Source organism: Vanellus vanellus (genome assembly GCF_965231255.1).
Source record: "Vanellus vanellus genome assembly, chromosome: 1".
Taxonomy (NCBI): Eukaryota; Metazoa; Chordata; class Aves; order Charadriiformes; family Charadriidae; genus Vanellus; species Vanellus vanellus.
Genome location: NC_138905.1, coordinates 110,721,726 through 110,739,824, shown reverse-complemented (window position 1 = coordinate 110,739,824; position 18,099 = coordinate 110,721,726). Strand labels below are relative to the sequence as shown.

At 40.1% G+C, this 18,099-nt stretch overlaps 1 long non-coding RNA gene across 1 annotated transcript in view; it reads left to right on the top strand.

Moving 5' to 3' along the window:
* The window catches only part of LOC309683725, a 72,031-nt gene that overhangs the window by 44,397 nt on the left and 9,535 nt on the right, over window positions 1-18,099 (top strand). Inside the window, exon 3 of the long non-coding RNA XR_014270235.1 lies at window positions 11,749-11,797. This is a non-coding gene — a long non-coding RNA (uncharacterized lncRNA). The remainder of the gene's footprint in view (window positions 1-11,748; window positions 11,798-18,099) is intronic.

The window sequence follows — 18,099 nt, the reverse complement described above, 5'->3', positions numbered from 1 at the left end:
AAATTACAGTGAACTGGCTGGAAAGACTAACCATAGGAGGCATCTTGGAATCTGAATTTTGTTCCTCAGATGTGTTTGTTTCTTTGACTCAAAGCACCTAAATACAAGCATTGGTACAGCTGTCCTAACCATGGTTTGGGGTGGTTGTATGTGAATTACCCATCCTTTCAATCTTATCCCCCTATTTTTTTATTTTTATTTTTTCTTGTTCTGTTTTCTGGAGTTGTTCTGTCAGTGCCCGGGGGCGAGTAAGGTGGCCACCCTTGGGTGATTGCCTTGGGAGCGCAGAGCCCCAGCGCTCTTCCCCAGAGCTTGGCTCCTGCTGCTGGAGGGGCTGATCCCAGCGCCCCCGCACCTGGGGAGAAGCTGGATTTACTGTGGGCTGCAGGACCTGCCTTTTGGTACCAGCACGCAGGAACATCCCAGGTGGCTGCTTAAGAAGATGGGGGGGGGGGAATGTTTAGAAATTGTTGACCAAGAGGGAATAAGAGGGGGGAGAAAAAAAAAAAAAAAAAAAAAAAGCATTGAATAGAAACTTTGGTGGTAGACTTAAGGCTATATGTATGCTCAGAAACGGCACTGGGTGATGCATCAGAGAACTGAAATGTGGAGAAATAAAGTCTTCCCCCTGTAGTCAGAAGTCTAGCACTTAACTCAGATTTAAGCCCTTCAAGTGTAAATGACATAAAATTTACTGAGAGTTTATAACTTGTTCCGGTGTTTTGTTTGGTTTGTTGTTTTTTTTCCTGGGGTAAATCTTGTTCAGCTGGAACATGAGGGGCAGCAAATGTCAAATGTCGGGCTGAAATGGAGTCTGCTTACTTGAGAGCCTGTGCTGGCTCTGAGGACCTCCTTCTGAGAAAGGAGGAAACTGCATTTGTCAGGGTAAGGAGGGAAGATCAGGCGCTACAACTTCTCTCCTCTTTGGGCTGGGATTTTGTTTTTTGTTTTGTTTTGTTTTTTTTTTTTTTTTCCTCCCTCTCCCTGCGCTATCCGGCTCAGACGGGGCTTGTGGGAAGAAACCGGTGGTGGGGGGGAAAGGGGCTCCACGCACAAAAGATGGATATGACGGGACTGATGTGCTGTGTGAAATCTGTACATCCCTGCCCTTGCCCGGGGTGTGCCGTGCCCTTAATATTATGGGAGACCTAAGCTCACCTGCTAGTAATTTCTAATTTACTGTCCTAATTCATCGATTTGTTATCCCTAATTGTACTTCATTTACTTCTGTGTAGTTTCCAGTACCTAAAGGGTTGAAAGGTTGCTGTAATTGGCACCCGCAGCTGCTCTTTCTTTTGACAGGGGATAATTTTGCAGCCTCTGCTTTGTGTGACAGCTGCCTAATTGGGCATTCTCCCCTTGTAGCGAGCCTGCCTCCTCCAGCCTCCCTGCTGACAAATGGTGGTGGATTATAGATGAGGACACGCTGACCCGTTCGACCTTGCTGAGACAGCGGGGAGGGGCCTCCTGCTACTTGAGGCAGGCTTTGGGTCATTTAAAGGACAAGGTCAGGAGCCAGGTGGGGAAATGACATGATATCACATGACAATAGCCCGGTGACACGGTCAGTATGTCAAGGACGAACTCATCAGTATTGATTAACGCCGCTTGTTCCCGGTGCCTCCGCGAAGCCACGGGTATTTCAAAAATATTTTGCTAATTTATTCTAGGGAAAGTGCCAAACGTTGTTTTCAGGGTTATTTTGGGGAGTATCTGTACAGTGTTCTCTTGCCTATATGGATCACATGCAAAAGCAGTGTTGTTAAAGCCCTGCCGGTGATTATAGGGCTCATCTCGATGTTTTTTGGTAAAATGTACATCTGCATGTACTCTAAGGAAAATGCCAGGAAGGATGCATGACGGGGCAGAACTTAAGGGGGGTGTGTGTTTTGGGGGGGAATCCCTGCTTTTAAATTTCAGCATTTTGCTTTTCACTCCTACTTGCAATGCACGTGTATGAACCTTTATGAAAACACACGTATCCGCATGTGTACGGCTGGCGGGAGTGTGGGAGAAGTGTTTGAATGGAAAAAACTGATGGGAAAAGTTAAATATAAATTGAACATTTAAAGAAAAAGTCTTACATTAGCTCAAGGGTGATACAGTTAAGGTAATGCCTTGCCTGTCTTAAGAACTAATACAGTATCCAGCTACGCCAGGCAATAAAAACCTGCTAAGTGGGTTTTCAAAAACGTTGTGAGTACAAGTGACAATATTTTGAGAGCATCTTCATGTTGCATTTCTATGCTAATAAACTTCAAGGTAAATGAACAGCTTGTTTGACATTTGCTATGTTAGACAATAATAAAATGCTTTCTTCTGGAGTAATTAGACTTGATAGATTGATTACGTTAAGAGGTAAAGATAAATACAATCAAAAAGAAAACTCTCTCGAAGGGAGCTGTTGCCTGGTTTGGAACTTTAAACGCTGCGGTTCTGCTTTAGCCGATGGCTCGTGGTGCGTCTCGCACACACGCGTGTGCGCACACGCATGCACCCACACGTGCACGCACGTACGGGCACGCGCGGCATGCGCCGAGTTTTTGAAACAGCCTGTTCAGCCGGGAGAGGGGTGTTCACCCAGGAGCGCGCGGTCCCCGTTTCCGTGGGATCTGATTTGTTGTTGGAAGCTGTTGTGTCTGAACCTCGTCAGTTCACCAGGATGTAATTTTACTCCCCCGAGGTAAAAAGCCGTCAGTGGTAAAGTGTGATAAATTAGTTCACTCAAGTAGATGCGCGTGCGTGTGTGTGTGTGTGTGTGTGTGTTTAATTCTGACCTTGCTGTGCATGTGTTTAGCTGCTCTCGGTGCCCGAGTCAAGCCTGGTGGAGGTTTAATCCTGTGCCCTTGTACACGTATACTTGATTAGTAGTTGTGGTTATCTCAGCAGAAGACATTCCGCCCTCCTCCTTGTATTGGTCGGGACCCGGGCATTGGGGAGTCAAGTCGAAGGAGAAAGAAAAGAGATTTTGCATTAGTATTCTATGAAAGCCTTACTGTCTGCAGAACAAATTGATTGCTACAGTGTACCTGTGCTTGGCACCACTGCTGTGAAAGAAAGGTATGGTTGTAATCTGTTTTATTGTATTACATATTGTGACACTCCAGGAATGTTTAACATTCAGCTCTTCTATGGCACATGCTTGAAGTCTAAGTAAAGAAAAATATGTGAATGAATGAAAAGTATGCGAGGCTGTTGTTATCGGCAGCTTTGTTTACTACAACGAACTAAGTAGCCCCTGCTAATGAGACAATTTTATTCTATGTGCCAATGGCAATGTAAGGAGGTGGATAACCGAATTCTCTGTATTATATTGTTACTCTCATCTGTGTCAGTAGTTGCTGTGTACCTACCAATTTCTAATTAACCTTCTACGGGGGTTTTGATTTAGCTTTTAAATGTGAAATATACTTGAACGTGGATGTGTTTGCCTCTTTAAATGAAAATGTGGCGTGTTTTCCTAGTTTTTAATCTGCTGCAGTGGTCCTACATGGGGGGGTGATGTATGTGAGGGGAGGTATAAAAATATGAAAATCTTAGATGTGTTGCTGTGATAAACAGAACAAGAACAAAGCTGAGGAAAAGTCTTACAGGATTTGAGCCTTTATCTCCCCTCCCCTTCCCCCCCCCCCTTCCCCAATAATGTGTAAACATACACCCATATTTTAATGAGAAAGCTACCGCTCGTCATTTCCTAACTCATCTGCAGACTTTACACAGTTGATTCTCTGATTTTATAGGTGCTCAGCTGATGTCAGTTGTGTGTTTGATGGGAAGTGTGAAGCACTCCATTAATAAAATTCAGGCTCTTTCACAGAGAGCTGTGCTTAGTGCTTCGTTCTTGGCATCACTGAAGTTGCGTTGGTGATTATTTGGATGTTTGCTTGTGGTCACTCAGAAACATCTGAAGTATCTGCTCTTGTCATGCAGACGTTCCCGACTAATTAAGTTTAGGACAGGTGGCAGACTCATCCCGGGCATTTAAATCTGCATGTAAACCTAATCTAATAACTTGATGAGAAAATTAAAATCCATCTTTCCTGGTGTGTTATCACCACGCACAAGCCACAGAGGTATTTGCGAAATCCTCTCTCTACTCTTTGTCCTGGCAGGTGACAAGTAAATGAGTTGCTTTAAGGAAATGAGGGACTTGGAAGACGCTGTATGCTGAGGAGCAGTCATGCACTATAAGAGTTACTTCTGTCGTACGGCCTTGCCGACTTAAGATTAACACTTTATAGATGTGCAGTATGTTTATATGAGAGTACCCTTGAGCTTACATTTTACACCTTGCAAAGAGTGTGAATACAGCCTTACGCATGCAAGTCGTTGATCTTTGAGATCCTTTGACAGCTAAGAAAATTTTGAAGAATCCCAGATAGGGAGGCTCTGTGATGTGATTGCTTGTACTCAAATAATGATGACTTTAATTACAACTGATTAGTCAAAACTTAGTTATTCAAAGCAAATATTTTGTGAGTGAGCTATTCTTCCCCCTGGGTTTTTGGTTTGGTTTGGTTTTTGGTTTGTTTGGTTTTTTTTTGTTTTGTTTTGTTTTTGTTTTTTAAATATAAACATATGTTGTAATGATAACAGAAGTCGGTAAAAACAGTTGTGAAATTTACACAGCGGATTGCGAGATCCAGGGACTTGACCACATCTAACAAGATTTTGGAAGTTACTTGCAGTAATATTGCATAAATGGTTAAGTCTAATCTTAAATTCTGTATTGACTTTTTGTGGATTTTAACCAGTTCGTGGTAGGCAGTTGAGATCTGAAGGAGGTGTTAAATAAATACGGGGCAATACTGCATTTCAATGCAATTAACTTTTGTTCATAAATAATTCAACCTATGACTTTAAATAAATGATTAGAGGAAAAGAAAATGACATGACACCAGTCAAGATTGCTGTGCCTGCTTTGAGACTTCTTACAATTCTTCTACTGAGTAGGGCCAGTTCTGGGAGTTGTGGGGGTTTGTTTTTTGGTTTGGGGTTTTTTTTGGTCAATTATTAGTGTATCAATAGAAATATGAGGTAGATTCTTTAGATCGCAGTTGAGAGGACTGATGAGTGTATGGGTTTGATATCTCAATTTTCCTAGTGCCATGGAATATATCAGCTTGGGTAGCATGTGATTTTCCTGGTTTTCTTTTTGTTTTTTTAAATGGAAAGTGGAAGGATGTTTACAGAATTAAAACTTTTACTGCCAACTTTACTGAATGAGCGTGCCTGATAACACTAAAATCTCAATGAGAATTTTGGCAAACAAATTGGTCTGGTGTGGACTGCTATATTTTGGGGGAGGGTGGGGCACCGCACTGAACACAACACCCCAAACACAACCCCCCTTAAAAAAAACCCAAATAAAATTAATCAGATTTTAAAAAAACACTTGTACTTTACATTGGGAGGCATGCAGCATTGGTTAACTGTGTAACACCGCTTTTCCTCTGAAAATATTTAATCAAGTTTTAAGGAAGAGTTGGTGCTTGAGCGTATCGTCAATTTGGGCAGACTTTAGAGGCGAATTCCAGTTTAGGTCCGCTTTTGAAAGGTAGCTGTGCCCTGCTGGAGATAGGGAACAGGCATTTCACAATCTCCACCCCCTTTCCTTCTGGTATCATGCCTTACCCCATAGTAAAGAAAAGAGGAAGTTGAGGTGTTGCATAACTTCTTGAAGTAAATAGATTTTCTGTGGAGATACTGAAGGCAGCCTTAACTCAACCGGCTTCCTGCTAGTGCGAAAGGCAGCTGTGTAATTAATGGCCTTGTGTACTGAACTGAGACTGCTGCGAAACCTCTGGAGGGAATTGTTTTGTCTATTGTGTTGGTTAACTTTCCCTGAAAATTAAAAGTGTTGCTGATACTCCGTTGGGGTGATGGGGGAGGATTTTACGAGGCCTGACGAAATAAGCTCTGGCATCTTTTTCCTGACCACCAGACAAAGCATCTGCAGCAGCAGAATGGGATTGAATGATTGAAATGGAGCCATTAATAAAAACGTGATCAGTCTTACTTGAGGGGGTGAGCAAGGTAAGATAAGAAAGTGGAAAGCGGCACTTCCAAGTTTTTGTGTGTTTTTAAGATGTTCTCATTGCAAAATTGTAGAAAGACTTGGGACCTGGTTTTGGCACTAGCACTATTGCCTATTGTAGTCATGGTACCTGATCTAGAGTAGATGGTTATTAATCTTCTTTGTCTAATCTATTGTCCTGAAAACATTTGGAAAACCTGGGGCTTGTTAAAAGTTGCAAACACCTTTTTTTCTCTGTTTGGATCTTTGCTTCTGCAACATCAGCCCTTAAAAGGTGTGGAATACTTCCCCCTCCTCCCAGATTCACGTGTTTTGTGAAGCCAATGTCAGCCGCTTGATCTCTTTTCTCTTACTCTGGCAAAGGGTAGAGTGGCAGGTATCCGCAAGTTCTACAAACAAATAAGTACAGGAACCAACTTCTTTAGTGAGTTTGGTCAATTTGGATACTTCCGGCTTCTGAAGCTGGAGCTTGAGCTTGTGAGAACTCATCAGGAAAAATGTTACTATCAATTATTAAGCGATTGTTACTATCAAATATTGTGATGAATATTCTTCATATGCTTTTTGGCTCTGTTTAAATGGGAGGCAAACTTGTTTCTGCAGGCTTAGGTCTAGTTAGTGGTGGGACTTGCAGAGGACGCTCAGTGAGGCTCGGGGCAATTGAGGGTTCCAGAGCCTGAGCACCACGGAGCAGTTCAGCACCCACGAAAAAGCCGCCTCTCTGGATTCACTTACTACTGCAGCTTCAGTCACCTTCCCTGCATAGCGCTGCTTCTAGTATGGGCTGCTGGAGTTGTTTTTTATACGTTGGTGTGGGTATGGATGAAGGCACACCCTGTTTTCTAGTCCCTTTGATCAATCCTATCCTGTGAATGTCTCACAGCTGAAATAGACTGGTAAAAAGCAGGTTTTGGACAGCTTTCTAAAGCAAGGAAATAAAAATGCACCTGTTTGGGAAGGAAGTGCTTAGATACGTGTATGCGCATTTATACCTACTTCACTACGAAAGATCCTTGCTTCAGGATAAAAAGGATTTAGTGTTCTTGGTTGGGAAAAAGACTGAAAGTGGGCAGTAGATCAGAAGAGCCGCTGCTGCAAAACATGCCAGCTGCTGCCATGCAGTGGACTTCCAGCTCCAATCAACTAAATAGTGCTTGCCCAGCTCATTAGGACTGTTTCAGCATGTCAGATCTCTGAGAAATAGGAAAAGTTGGTGGAATTATCTTTTTGATCCTAATGCCATTGTTCATCTTTTCAGTTCAGTACTGACACAGTTGTTTGCTTTGAGAGAGTGTCGTTTCAGCAGGTATAGTGGAAAACCTGTATTGACTGTACTTGACTGACACACATCTCCCCCTAAGGGTGATGGAAGTGCTGGTAATTTTTCTTATTTTGTAAGATAAAGGTATTTACTGCGGTCTTCAAGTCCTTTCCTTTGGTAATCCCCATTGTTTTCTCAAGTTTAGTGTACTCAGTTGTTGGTTTTTTTCACCAGTAGAAAAAAAACCAACACAACACACCCACAAACTTTAGAGACAGAATATCTTGTAAAGGGCCAAGCTGAAATTTAGAAAATCTTTCTTCCTTTGCTATGCATATGGACTTCATGTGACTTCGGGCAAGTTGCTTGATCTTCCCCTGTGCCGCTGTTCCTCATGTGTAAAGTGGGAGTACTTCAAAGGATTGCTGTGATATGTTCATTGATGTTTGTAAAGAGTTGCATTTTGTTCAAAGACAGAATAACTTTTTTCTTGCAATTTTGACACTGCCCAGTAGCCTCCAACGTGATTTAGACCCGTGCAGTGCACGTAATGAGAGGTCCGGGTGAACAATGAAGGAATGAAATTACTATGATCAGTCTGTAAAGAGCAGCAGCCATCTAACATCAGATATTTAGATGTCAGATCAAAATAGGTCTTTGGTAGCTGAAATGCCTCTTACTTGTCATTAGTTTGGGTGGGGGTTTTTTATGACCTCGTGTTATGTATAAGTAGTATAGAACTGAATTCTGTAGTTCAATCAAGTCTGAAATAGTTTGGTATTTTCTTTTCCAGAATCATGTAGTGGTCGGATAGTCTATGAAAATCCCTTTTGTAGTTGGGAATGTTGCCTACTGTCTGCAGCTTGGTGGTGGAGTACCTCAAGGTTTTTTTTAATCATGGAGTTTTTAAATGGTGGTTGCATGTTGCATTGAAGAAAAACAGGATGCTTGGTCAACTTCAGACACTTTCTTCTTCTCAGCTTTTCTATCTGTGACTATCATTTTAACAAAGAAAATAATTTCATGGAAGGGTGGTTCAGATGCAAGTTTTGTGTAGTTTGCGAGTGTGGACTCTTGCACATAGTTACAGTTGACAGAGTACAGTCAACGTAGGAAAAAGTCTCTTATCAACAGTTCCCTGCTCCTATGAGCATTTCTTCTGTTGTCCACAATTTCTGAGGTCACTATGTCAAAGGTTTTTTAGCATTCAGCTAGTCCAGATGGAGTGCAAACCAATTTGAAATTAAAAATGGATGGATGAGCTTTACTATGCAAAAATTAAACTTGTAATCTAATTCGCCAATTGAACAAAGAGGAACGTTTAACAAGAGAGGTTTTAATGGTAGTACCTAGAGTGGCAAAGGCTTTTGCTTATGTATCCCTGTCAAATAGTCCGGGGATTTTGGATGTGCATTAGGAAAACTGTCATAAAAACTGCTACCTTTCTTGTGATTGATATCCGTGAGGAACATGGATCATGCTTACTCTTGGAAAATATGCATTTGCTTTGAAGTAAGGTAATTGAAGGTGAATATAAGAATTCATGGAAAACTCAAGGAAGGTGCTTCCAGTAATAGGCTATGTTCAGATGTATTAACAACAGCTTCTTTTTTGTTTTTTGCTATTCCATGTTCCTTACAGTCATTCATATCTTAACAGGCAGCTGACAAAAATAATTTACGTTCACTGCACGCTTTGCTTCCCATATGTAGAAGTGCATTACAAGAATAGTTTAGTCTACTAATTTTCATTTGTGTAATCTTCCCCTTCACCCCCCAATATAAGTGGAGCTTTTGGTCTGAATGGTGATGAATAGGGAGCGTCTTACTGATTTTTCTCCTTCCCCCCTTTCTCAACAACAGACTAGAGAATCAAGATGTTTTGGATCTTCCGATCTTCCCTCTTGTTCCATTGCTCAAGATCACAATAAAAATAATGAAGATTTTGACTTCCCATCCATGTGCATTGTAACATGATGTTTATTGCAGTTCAGTGGAAATACTTCCTGCAGTGGTGGAGAAATATAGCTGATGTTTTAGGACACGCTACCTAGAATTTCACCTCTGGCTTTATATTTCAATGAAGCAGGCTGCTTGTATCATTTAACAGCGGGCAGTATCCTACATCATTTTGTTTCTGCTCTTCTTTTTCTTACCCTTCAGGACTTCACACTTGTGAGACAGTGTCCCAGGCAGCTTGGATAGCGTCACTGTCTTCACCTGCAATTCATGCTTTTCTTCCTTATACCTCCTTTTCCCTACAACCCTTCCTTTCTGCTTAGTTATCCCTGTATCTTGTCATAGTATGTAAGCACTTTGGAGCTGTAGTCTGAATTTACGGGAATATAAAATGTTTTACAATAGTAATTATGCCATGCAGTGTTTCCCAGCAAATGTCAAGTTCAGACAGACTTGCTCTCATAAACCTGGCAGCATATAAAGAAGGCAAGTGGAATTTGCATCCCAGCGGGTTGTTCTTGGTAAGCCAAACTGTTCACCTTCAGAAGTGCTACAAGCAAGCTCTGGGTTACGTGATTTAGTAGACATGTACCAAAGGGACTTTGGAAGGAAGGGTTAAGTTTTATTTGCAATAAAACTGAAATCGGAGGTAGACCCAGTAAATCAAATCCCTCCGATCTGAGGAGCAGGAGGAGAAATTATGTTCAAAAAAAAGTGGAGAACTTGCAGAATTAAGTCTGCTGTTTGGGCTCAGAAGGTTATTTCATTAAGGCAGCTGCAACTCAGAAAGCATTCTTTGTTTCATTGAAAGAGGTCTGGGTTTATGTTTAACCAGTCCCTGGGACAGGTACTTTCTCTGCCTTCACCTTCCTCCTCAAAAGTTTCCTTGTTCATGTCGTCTTTGGCACCGTTTGCTGTCATGATTAAAAATGAATAAATAAACGTTGTTGCTTTGCAAATAAATTCTCCTAGGAGCAGTATTTCCTTTCCTTCTCTGGTCTTTTTGGTCTTTCTTCTAACTTTGCCCTCTGACGTGAAAACAGATTGCATCGATGTAGGGATACTGTCATTGTACCAGCCAGGAAAGGAAAAGAGCTTTCACTAGATTTTTTTAATAGGAGCAGCTCGAGAGAAGGGGGGAGTCCTTTCACGCTATATTTTAGCCCTTCCGTACCCTTTTCTCCCTATCATTAATCTTTGTGTTCTGTTGATCTTCTAGTGTGTACCACTCTATCCTTTCCCTCCAATCATATGTAGTAAAAGAAGGGTTTCAGGTGAAAACTGTAACAGCAACATGCATTGTGCTGCAGAAACAACAAATGCATTTTTTTCTTTTGTAAGAGGAAGGGAAAACATTCTGGAGGCCAGTGTCGCTCTAGGGCTTCATTTAATTGTTTTCCATCTGAACTCATGTTATGTATGTACTGAGCATCTGACAGGTGCCGATATATTTATTTTAAACTTCATACAGACTATGATGAGGGAAAGGGAACAAACAGTATGAGGAAAGGCAAGCGACATACATCATTTGTGTTTTGGCTTGTGGTTTAGCAGGAGGTATTTTGGTGGATTTGGATTAATTTTTGCTATGGTGATTTACTGTTGGAAGAGAGGATGAAGCAGCCTCCAGAGTGTAGATGATCTTCGCCTGGGGAGCAGTGCAGAAGCATAATGGAATTTCCTGTGTGAGAGGCGCTTGAGTATTACAGTAAAAATGGGTGTTTGTGGAAACAAAAGGGTAAGGAAGAAGGACACGATAAGTGGTTAGGCTATGTGGGTAGAAATGAAAGTGTTATTAATGTCTGTAGAACTCAGATGAGAAATTTTAAACTTAATCTAGAGCAAGAGAAAAACAATTGAAAACTTCAAGTAAAGGCTTATATGGTCAGAGTGTCTTGAGGGGAAGAATTACAACAACAGCTGTGTTTTGTGTAGTGTGGAAGGGTCATTGGATGTCAGTAATGTTACAGAAGTGTGGGTTGTAGAAGTAGGGAGCTGAGAAAAGACTAAATGAGAGAGTAACAAGGATAACAGTGAGAGAAGATGAGTAAGGTTTTAGAAAAGCAAAATGCAATGGCAAGGATGTGTTGTGTGGTGGGGTTTTTTTGTTTGTTTTAAGTTGTCATGGGTAAATGGATAGCAGGAGTGTCAGAATAAAGATAATCTCCTGATGACAACTTTTTTTGACAAAGTGGATAGTATTAACTGGGCAAAGAGACCTATCCCCTCTCTCCTGGCATGTTACGTTTACCAGCTTGCTCAGCTCAGTTTCACTGGTCAGGCTCTGATACTTTCACAAACTGACCACAGGTATAACCAACTTCATGGGAAAACTATTTGAGTCTGTTGATGCCTTGTTAAGAAGTAAGACAGCCTCCCTTTAATGAGCTAAAACTGAACTAACAGAATGACTTTCCTGTTACAGTAGAAATAAAATTGTTTTTCCACCATAAGTTTCTACATCCTGACTAGAATGTCTTTATTTTTGGCAGGGTGGAGTGAAAAGCAGATTCATGAAGATCCAGCATTGACGCTTGAAAGGTATGAGTTTCTGCTTCTGAGCATGGGAAGAAGTTTGTTAACCTGTATTTTTTTGTCACCCCAGGCATGGAGTGGTAACTTCATCTAATTCACACTAGGTTTGGACCTTATCCCTCTTAGGAATTTTGAGTCAGAGGGTGGTTGATTTCGCATCCCCAGATAGTCTTTAATCTCTCTCCCCTGAGATTGCTAACTAGGGTGCCAAGCTAACAATCTGCTAAAACTTTCCTGGGAAGCTGGAGACATGATCACCTGCCCACTAGAACTTCTGGCCTTTTCTCAGCAAATGGAGTTTAAATTGTATGTTTTTAGAGCATAAAGTCGCTTTGAGTGGGTTTTGGTCTTTGGGGTGGGGGACCGTGTGTGTGCTTTGTATTTTGGGGTTCCCCCCACTCTAGTCTTCCTTTGTTACCCTGTTTGGCTGCACCTCCTTGTCCAGTATGAATCACTTCTGCATTGATTTGGTAATTGTGAGTCATCTTGCTGTTCTGTAAGATTGTGCGGGTGCATATGAGCCTAACTGCTGTTGAATGAAATCACATTACCGTAGTCTTCAGTGAAGTGCTTTTGCTATTGTTCACTGGTGAAATTTAGCAACAGGGGTTGAATAAAAAACACCTTTAGCTTTATGACAGAATTTTTATAAAGGCTGTAAAAAAGAGAAGAAACCAAAAAAAAAGGTACAGTTTAGTAAGAGTACAGGCAGTCAATGAAACTTATCTTCAGGTCATTGACAATGCCTTACTATATATTGATTCAGAAAATGCTGGAGTTACTTATTGATGGTATATTGAGCTGGGAAATGACTCTTCCAGATACATCAGGGAAAGGTGGCTTTATATAACACTAAGGACATGGGTTGTGACCTGTCAGCCATGCTCAGATCTCTACTATGGCAGATTAAGCTGGAAATAATATCTAGCCTGATCAGCTGAATCAATAGAGTTGTGGTTATGGATAATAACTATTAGATAATGACTTTATACTACATGATATGTAGTTTAAGCTACTTTGGTGGAGTTTCACTTGTTTATTTGCTAGATTTGTGACTTTTAGGTCTTTTGGTTTATGACAATTCCCCTCTCTCTCCATACTTTATCAGTAGACATTAAGTGCACAGATTAAAACTGTAATTACAACTTTGAGATATTTCTGTGGGTTCCCCTGCTTTCCACGCCCCAAAGCTGAGACAAGATTTACAGAGGGAAATTCACCACCTACCTCCCGCTGCCTTTCATTGTTACCACTAGCCAGTTTTGTTAGATGATGAATGGGTATCAGACTTCCAGCATACGGGAAACCAGATCACCTGCTATGGTCGGTGTGTGTTGAACAGCTTCAGGAATGGGAAAGCTGGAATAACTGATCTTGCACGTCTTGTTTGGAAAAGGAAATCCTATGCTGTGTCCTGAATAGCAGAAGAATGTGCAAACTTTGAACGTGAACCAGTTGGCTTTTAATAATCATGATGCTTAAACTGGTGATGTATTACTGTTTTTCAGTATGGTGGATGTCCATCTATCACGTGCCTAGTTCTGTAACCTTAATATATGTTGCATGAATTAGATGCCTCTCATACAAATCAGTGTGCATGCATAATCTGGCCGTTATTTTGTTGTCCTATTAAAATCCATAGATCTACTTGTGTTAGTAAAAATAAATAAAAAGAAAATACAAAGTTAAAGGAGTTACTATTAAACTATTCATCAAAACTATATTTCAACATTGTTTTAAAACTTCTTGATTTGACATTTCACACATGTAAATATAACCACAGACAACACTTTTTAATTTTTTGAAAATAAATAAAATAGTACCTTTACAGATTAGATATTGGCAGCCCTCCAGTGCTTCTAAGATCACCTGTTGTTGGGGGCTGCTTGACTACTGAATTGATCAGAAGTACTCTCTTCTTCGCACTAGCTGTCATATTTATTTTTGTTGCTGTATTGGCTAGTCATTTATTGCAGTTTGTCATTACCCCCTTTCGAAGGCAGCACACTTGAAATGGTTTATGTTAAGCACTCTGTGCCGGGAAGCTTTAGCTATGCCTTTTAGAGTTCCCCAAAGAGGAATGGCATAGAATTGGCTTTCAGATGTTTTCTCTGTGGTGTCACAGTAAGAAAGAGACCAAAACACCAGTGCCAACTGATAGCAGGCTGGCATATCCCCGCCGCTTGAAAAGTGAGGGATTTGATCCAAAATTCAGAACTAGCACAAGCCCCCTGCTCCAGCAGGTTATGTATGTAAAGAGTGTGAACTTGTATTTAACAGAAAAAAACCCACCCCAAACAACTGCTGCTGAGTTGTTTTATTAAAGGTTTGGTTGTGATGATTAAAGAAAGTTTTTATAGTGTAAGCATGAGAGAAGTCCTGATGTGATACTGAATGAACAGTTATTCACTGTGATATAGCTCAATTAAAGTGAAAGCTTTTTCACGCATTAGGGTTTTCATGTGTTATTCAGTAAACTTATATGACTCCGAATATACTTGGTTTAGAGTTTGAAGTGTTGGGTAGTTATACTACTAATAAACTAATGCATTTCTTAAAATGTTTTTGATTGTGAAATGTCTTATGTATATGTTTTCATGTGTGCTTGGTTCTCGGAGTAATTTGCCTGTTTGTTTGCAGATATTGAATGAACCTCTTTTTTTAAAAAAATCTTGAATCATAATTAATTGCCTGGGTTTTTTTTGGTTGGTCTTTTTTTTTTTTTTTAATTCTTCCTAACTCTTCAATGCAATGAGAAGCTTTCTCAGTGTTTCACAATGTACGAAGAATAGAAATTCCACTTAAAAAAAAAAAAAAAAAAAAAAAAAACAAAAAAAAAAACAAACAAACAAACCCAAAAACAAACCAACCTTCCTCTCTTCTCTGTTTTTGCTGAAAGGATTTAGAAAAAGAGAGACTAAGGAAGAGCAAAATTGTATTGTCCTGAGGTCTACAACTTAACTCAATTTGATATTAAACCAGTGACTGTTTTAAGATCTGGTGAATCACTATCAGGGCTAAAAACACCTATAGCGTTGCACTGAGAAGCTCACATCCCAGGCTTCAGGAGTGATTTGTATCTGGCTCTAGTAGCTCAGGCAACACTATAGCATAAAATGGTGACAATCCAATTCTTGTGAAGGATGTTTTCAAGAAGGAGGCATCTTTTTAAAGTTGCTTTTTTTTGTTTGTTTGTTTTTTGCATTTAAGACCTCTTCATTAGAACCAACCCAATCAAACAGGTTGAGTGCTGCAAATGTAATACCTATACAAAAGTTAAATGGAGAAAAGTCAGTAAACAGATGTTGAAACACAGCTGAAAGGAGACGTAGGAGGGTTTGTGGTCGCATGAAGGTTTTACAGGCAATGTCTGAGATGCCCACGTACAAGTGAGTTACGCAGGTCACCCCAAATGGGTTGCAATAAAAGCTTTATACCCACACGAACAGTCCTATTTATAGACATAGCTCTCTGTCTAAATATAAACTGCTCCCAATCATGTCTAGACTAACATCAGAGCGGTGCTGGTGTTGAAAGTAGGGGTTCAGAAGTGAGAGTACAAGCCACGCTATTCTTTAAATTACTACTTGTTGTAACGAGCATCTAAACTTTGTGGCAGCGGTACACCTTTGAATGTCATATGATGTTGTGTCACCCAAGACACCTTTCTCCCTCTTGTTTAAGTGTCAGAAGGTACATCTGGTGGACGTGACCTGCAAGCTAAATATTCTTCAGCATGTGTTTAAAGCTTTTAGAATGTGTCGGTGGGTGGGTGGATGAATGGATGGATGGATCAGTAAATGACTTTCATTGCAAACTATTTTCAGCAGCTGGGTTTTTAATGAGTCTTTCAACTGTTGCTACTGTGTTTAATCTGCTCACTTACTCAGCGTTCAGCATTAAAGCAGCTTTCTAGGAGGTAAATGTTGTCCTGATTACAGAAGAGGTTAGTTTGATTGTGTTCTGCACAGACCTTGTGTTAAGAGTTCTTTTTTTTTAATTGAGAAATATATGCTGTGCACACAGATAATTAGGATAGATAAGCGAGTGTTGTGTTTGGAAGTGCACATCCAAACATACAATTGCTATATTAAGATAAGTAACTCGGACTGCATGAAGTTATAAACCGAGGTCCTGATTCTGTAGCAGAGGTCTCACTGTCATGTACGATATTTGTGAATGGGTTTTCCTTTTGGATTTGTGATTTAGTATGTATCAGCACATATTTGAATAGAGTGAAAAGGTTGACAAAAAGTGTCTTCTGCTTCCTTTTCAGTGAACATAAGAGTTCTTCCTTAGTTTACTTGATATGCTGCCTAACATCTCCTGTTAAAATAAATAAGCAGAGGGCAGCTGTCCTTAAAGGTAGGGAATACTTAAAACATGTAATGTATCAATGTGAAGAAAATATAGTGGTATTTCTGGTAAGTGTACTAAAAAAAAAATAAAAATCCAGCAGCTTTGATCAAATGCCAGCTCTTACATCAGTCCTCTTTGTAATCTTTCTTGCTGATCTGTGACCTTGACCTTGTGTTGTGTTTGTATGTCAAATCTATTTTAGGGATGGACAAACTAAGTTCAGTTTAATAGGATTTGCACTCCAGCTTCACAGGATGCCTCAGTAAAATAAAAAAATTAAAATATTTGAATTAATTATTCTATTTCCAGTCATCTTCTCAGAGGGCTTGAAAAGAACACATAGATGACTTTTCTTTTTTTTTAAATCCTGTTTAGGAGATGCTTCTTAAAAAGGCATCTTTATCTCACCCATGAACTCCTCCAAATTCAGCACAGACCTTTTGCTTGGAGGTGGGGTTTCTGCTTGAAGAAGCTCACCGGTGGAATACTCCTCTTGCTTTCATTTGGTGTAAGTGCACTGAAAGGAGGAGGCTCTGCTCTTTGTCCTTCCTTACACCGCTTTCATAGTCACATGTTCCCACATGGAGAACTGTGAACCAATCACTTGGCCGTATCTTCAGGGTTTCTTTTGGCGGCAACGAGGTCCAACTTGCCTTGTAGAAGCTTTCTATAGGGATGGTTGTGTCAATGCAGGGGGAAGGTGACAGGAACAACTGGCTGCAGATCTGTAGACCAAGACAAGGTTGCATGATTTGGCAGCAGCTTCTCACTTAAAGATCAGAGAAAAATTCTTGTGGAGCCAAGTTTTTGTATACATTTGAATGTCCAGCTTCTGAACTAGTTTATTTTATTTATTGCTAGCGTTGTTCTTCATGGCAACTGATATGGTCTTTTTTTTTTTTTTTTTTTCTAGAGATTGAGATGGAGCTTACTAGCAGCCAGTTAGACTCTGATGCACTGGTGCCGCTTGCGTGCTTGCATTCAACAGGGCTCTTGAACACAAGCTTAATTTTAGAGATACGCTAACATGGCAGCGAAGCTGTTAGGTGTAACTGATGCTTTGGGCGTATGGCTTTATAAAGGCTTTGTGAGGTTGTTGGCTTGATAGGCACTATGAAAGGTGGTCCCAAATTAGCTAATGCTTATGTGCAAGTATGGAGTAATAGATTTATTTTTAACAGGTTGTTTATTTTGGAGGTAGTGCTGTTATGTGTAGAAAATCACACAGTTTCTTCAGAAATCAGTCACATCTGGGTTGTTTTACTTTATACAGTTTTTAATTGGGTATGAGCACCTGTTTCAACTTCCTTGACATTAATGGAACAAGCAGTAACAATAAATAGTCTTTTCTTGCTAATTTTCAATTATTTCCTTCATGCAGCACTCATGAAAGACAGATATAAAACATATTAGTAAGAACTCTTTTCTACAACCTTGTGACAGCATATTATCTTTCTTCTTAAAATGCTTGTCACTTTTATCAACATAAGATTTGAGAAATTACTTCAAAGTGTATGCCCTTACATTGAGGGGTAGTCAAACACTTCCCCTTGCCAGCCATCTACTGTTCCTACCGTGGCTTTGTGGCAATGAACACAGTTTTCATCAGTTTTTGAGCTAAGTCAGTATTGTAATTGTTCTGATTTGACTCATGGCTAAGGTTGAGTTGCAGCCCAGTTCCTGATGTTTGAGGGTATTACTAACTAACTGATCATCTCTGTATACATCTGTATGACTTAACAGGCTTTTAGTATTTTATTTAGGGGTTTATGTTATGAATGTTTTCAGAATTAATTCTGGCACAATGGTAAGATGAGTTTCTGTGGCATTCTGTACAGGATGCTGTTAGCCTCTTCTCCCCAGGGTTCACTAAAGTTGATTCTTATGTTGTATCTTTAATTCCACTTGGTTTTATTGTTGCTTTGGAGAAGGAAAAAAAAATATCAATT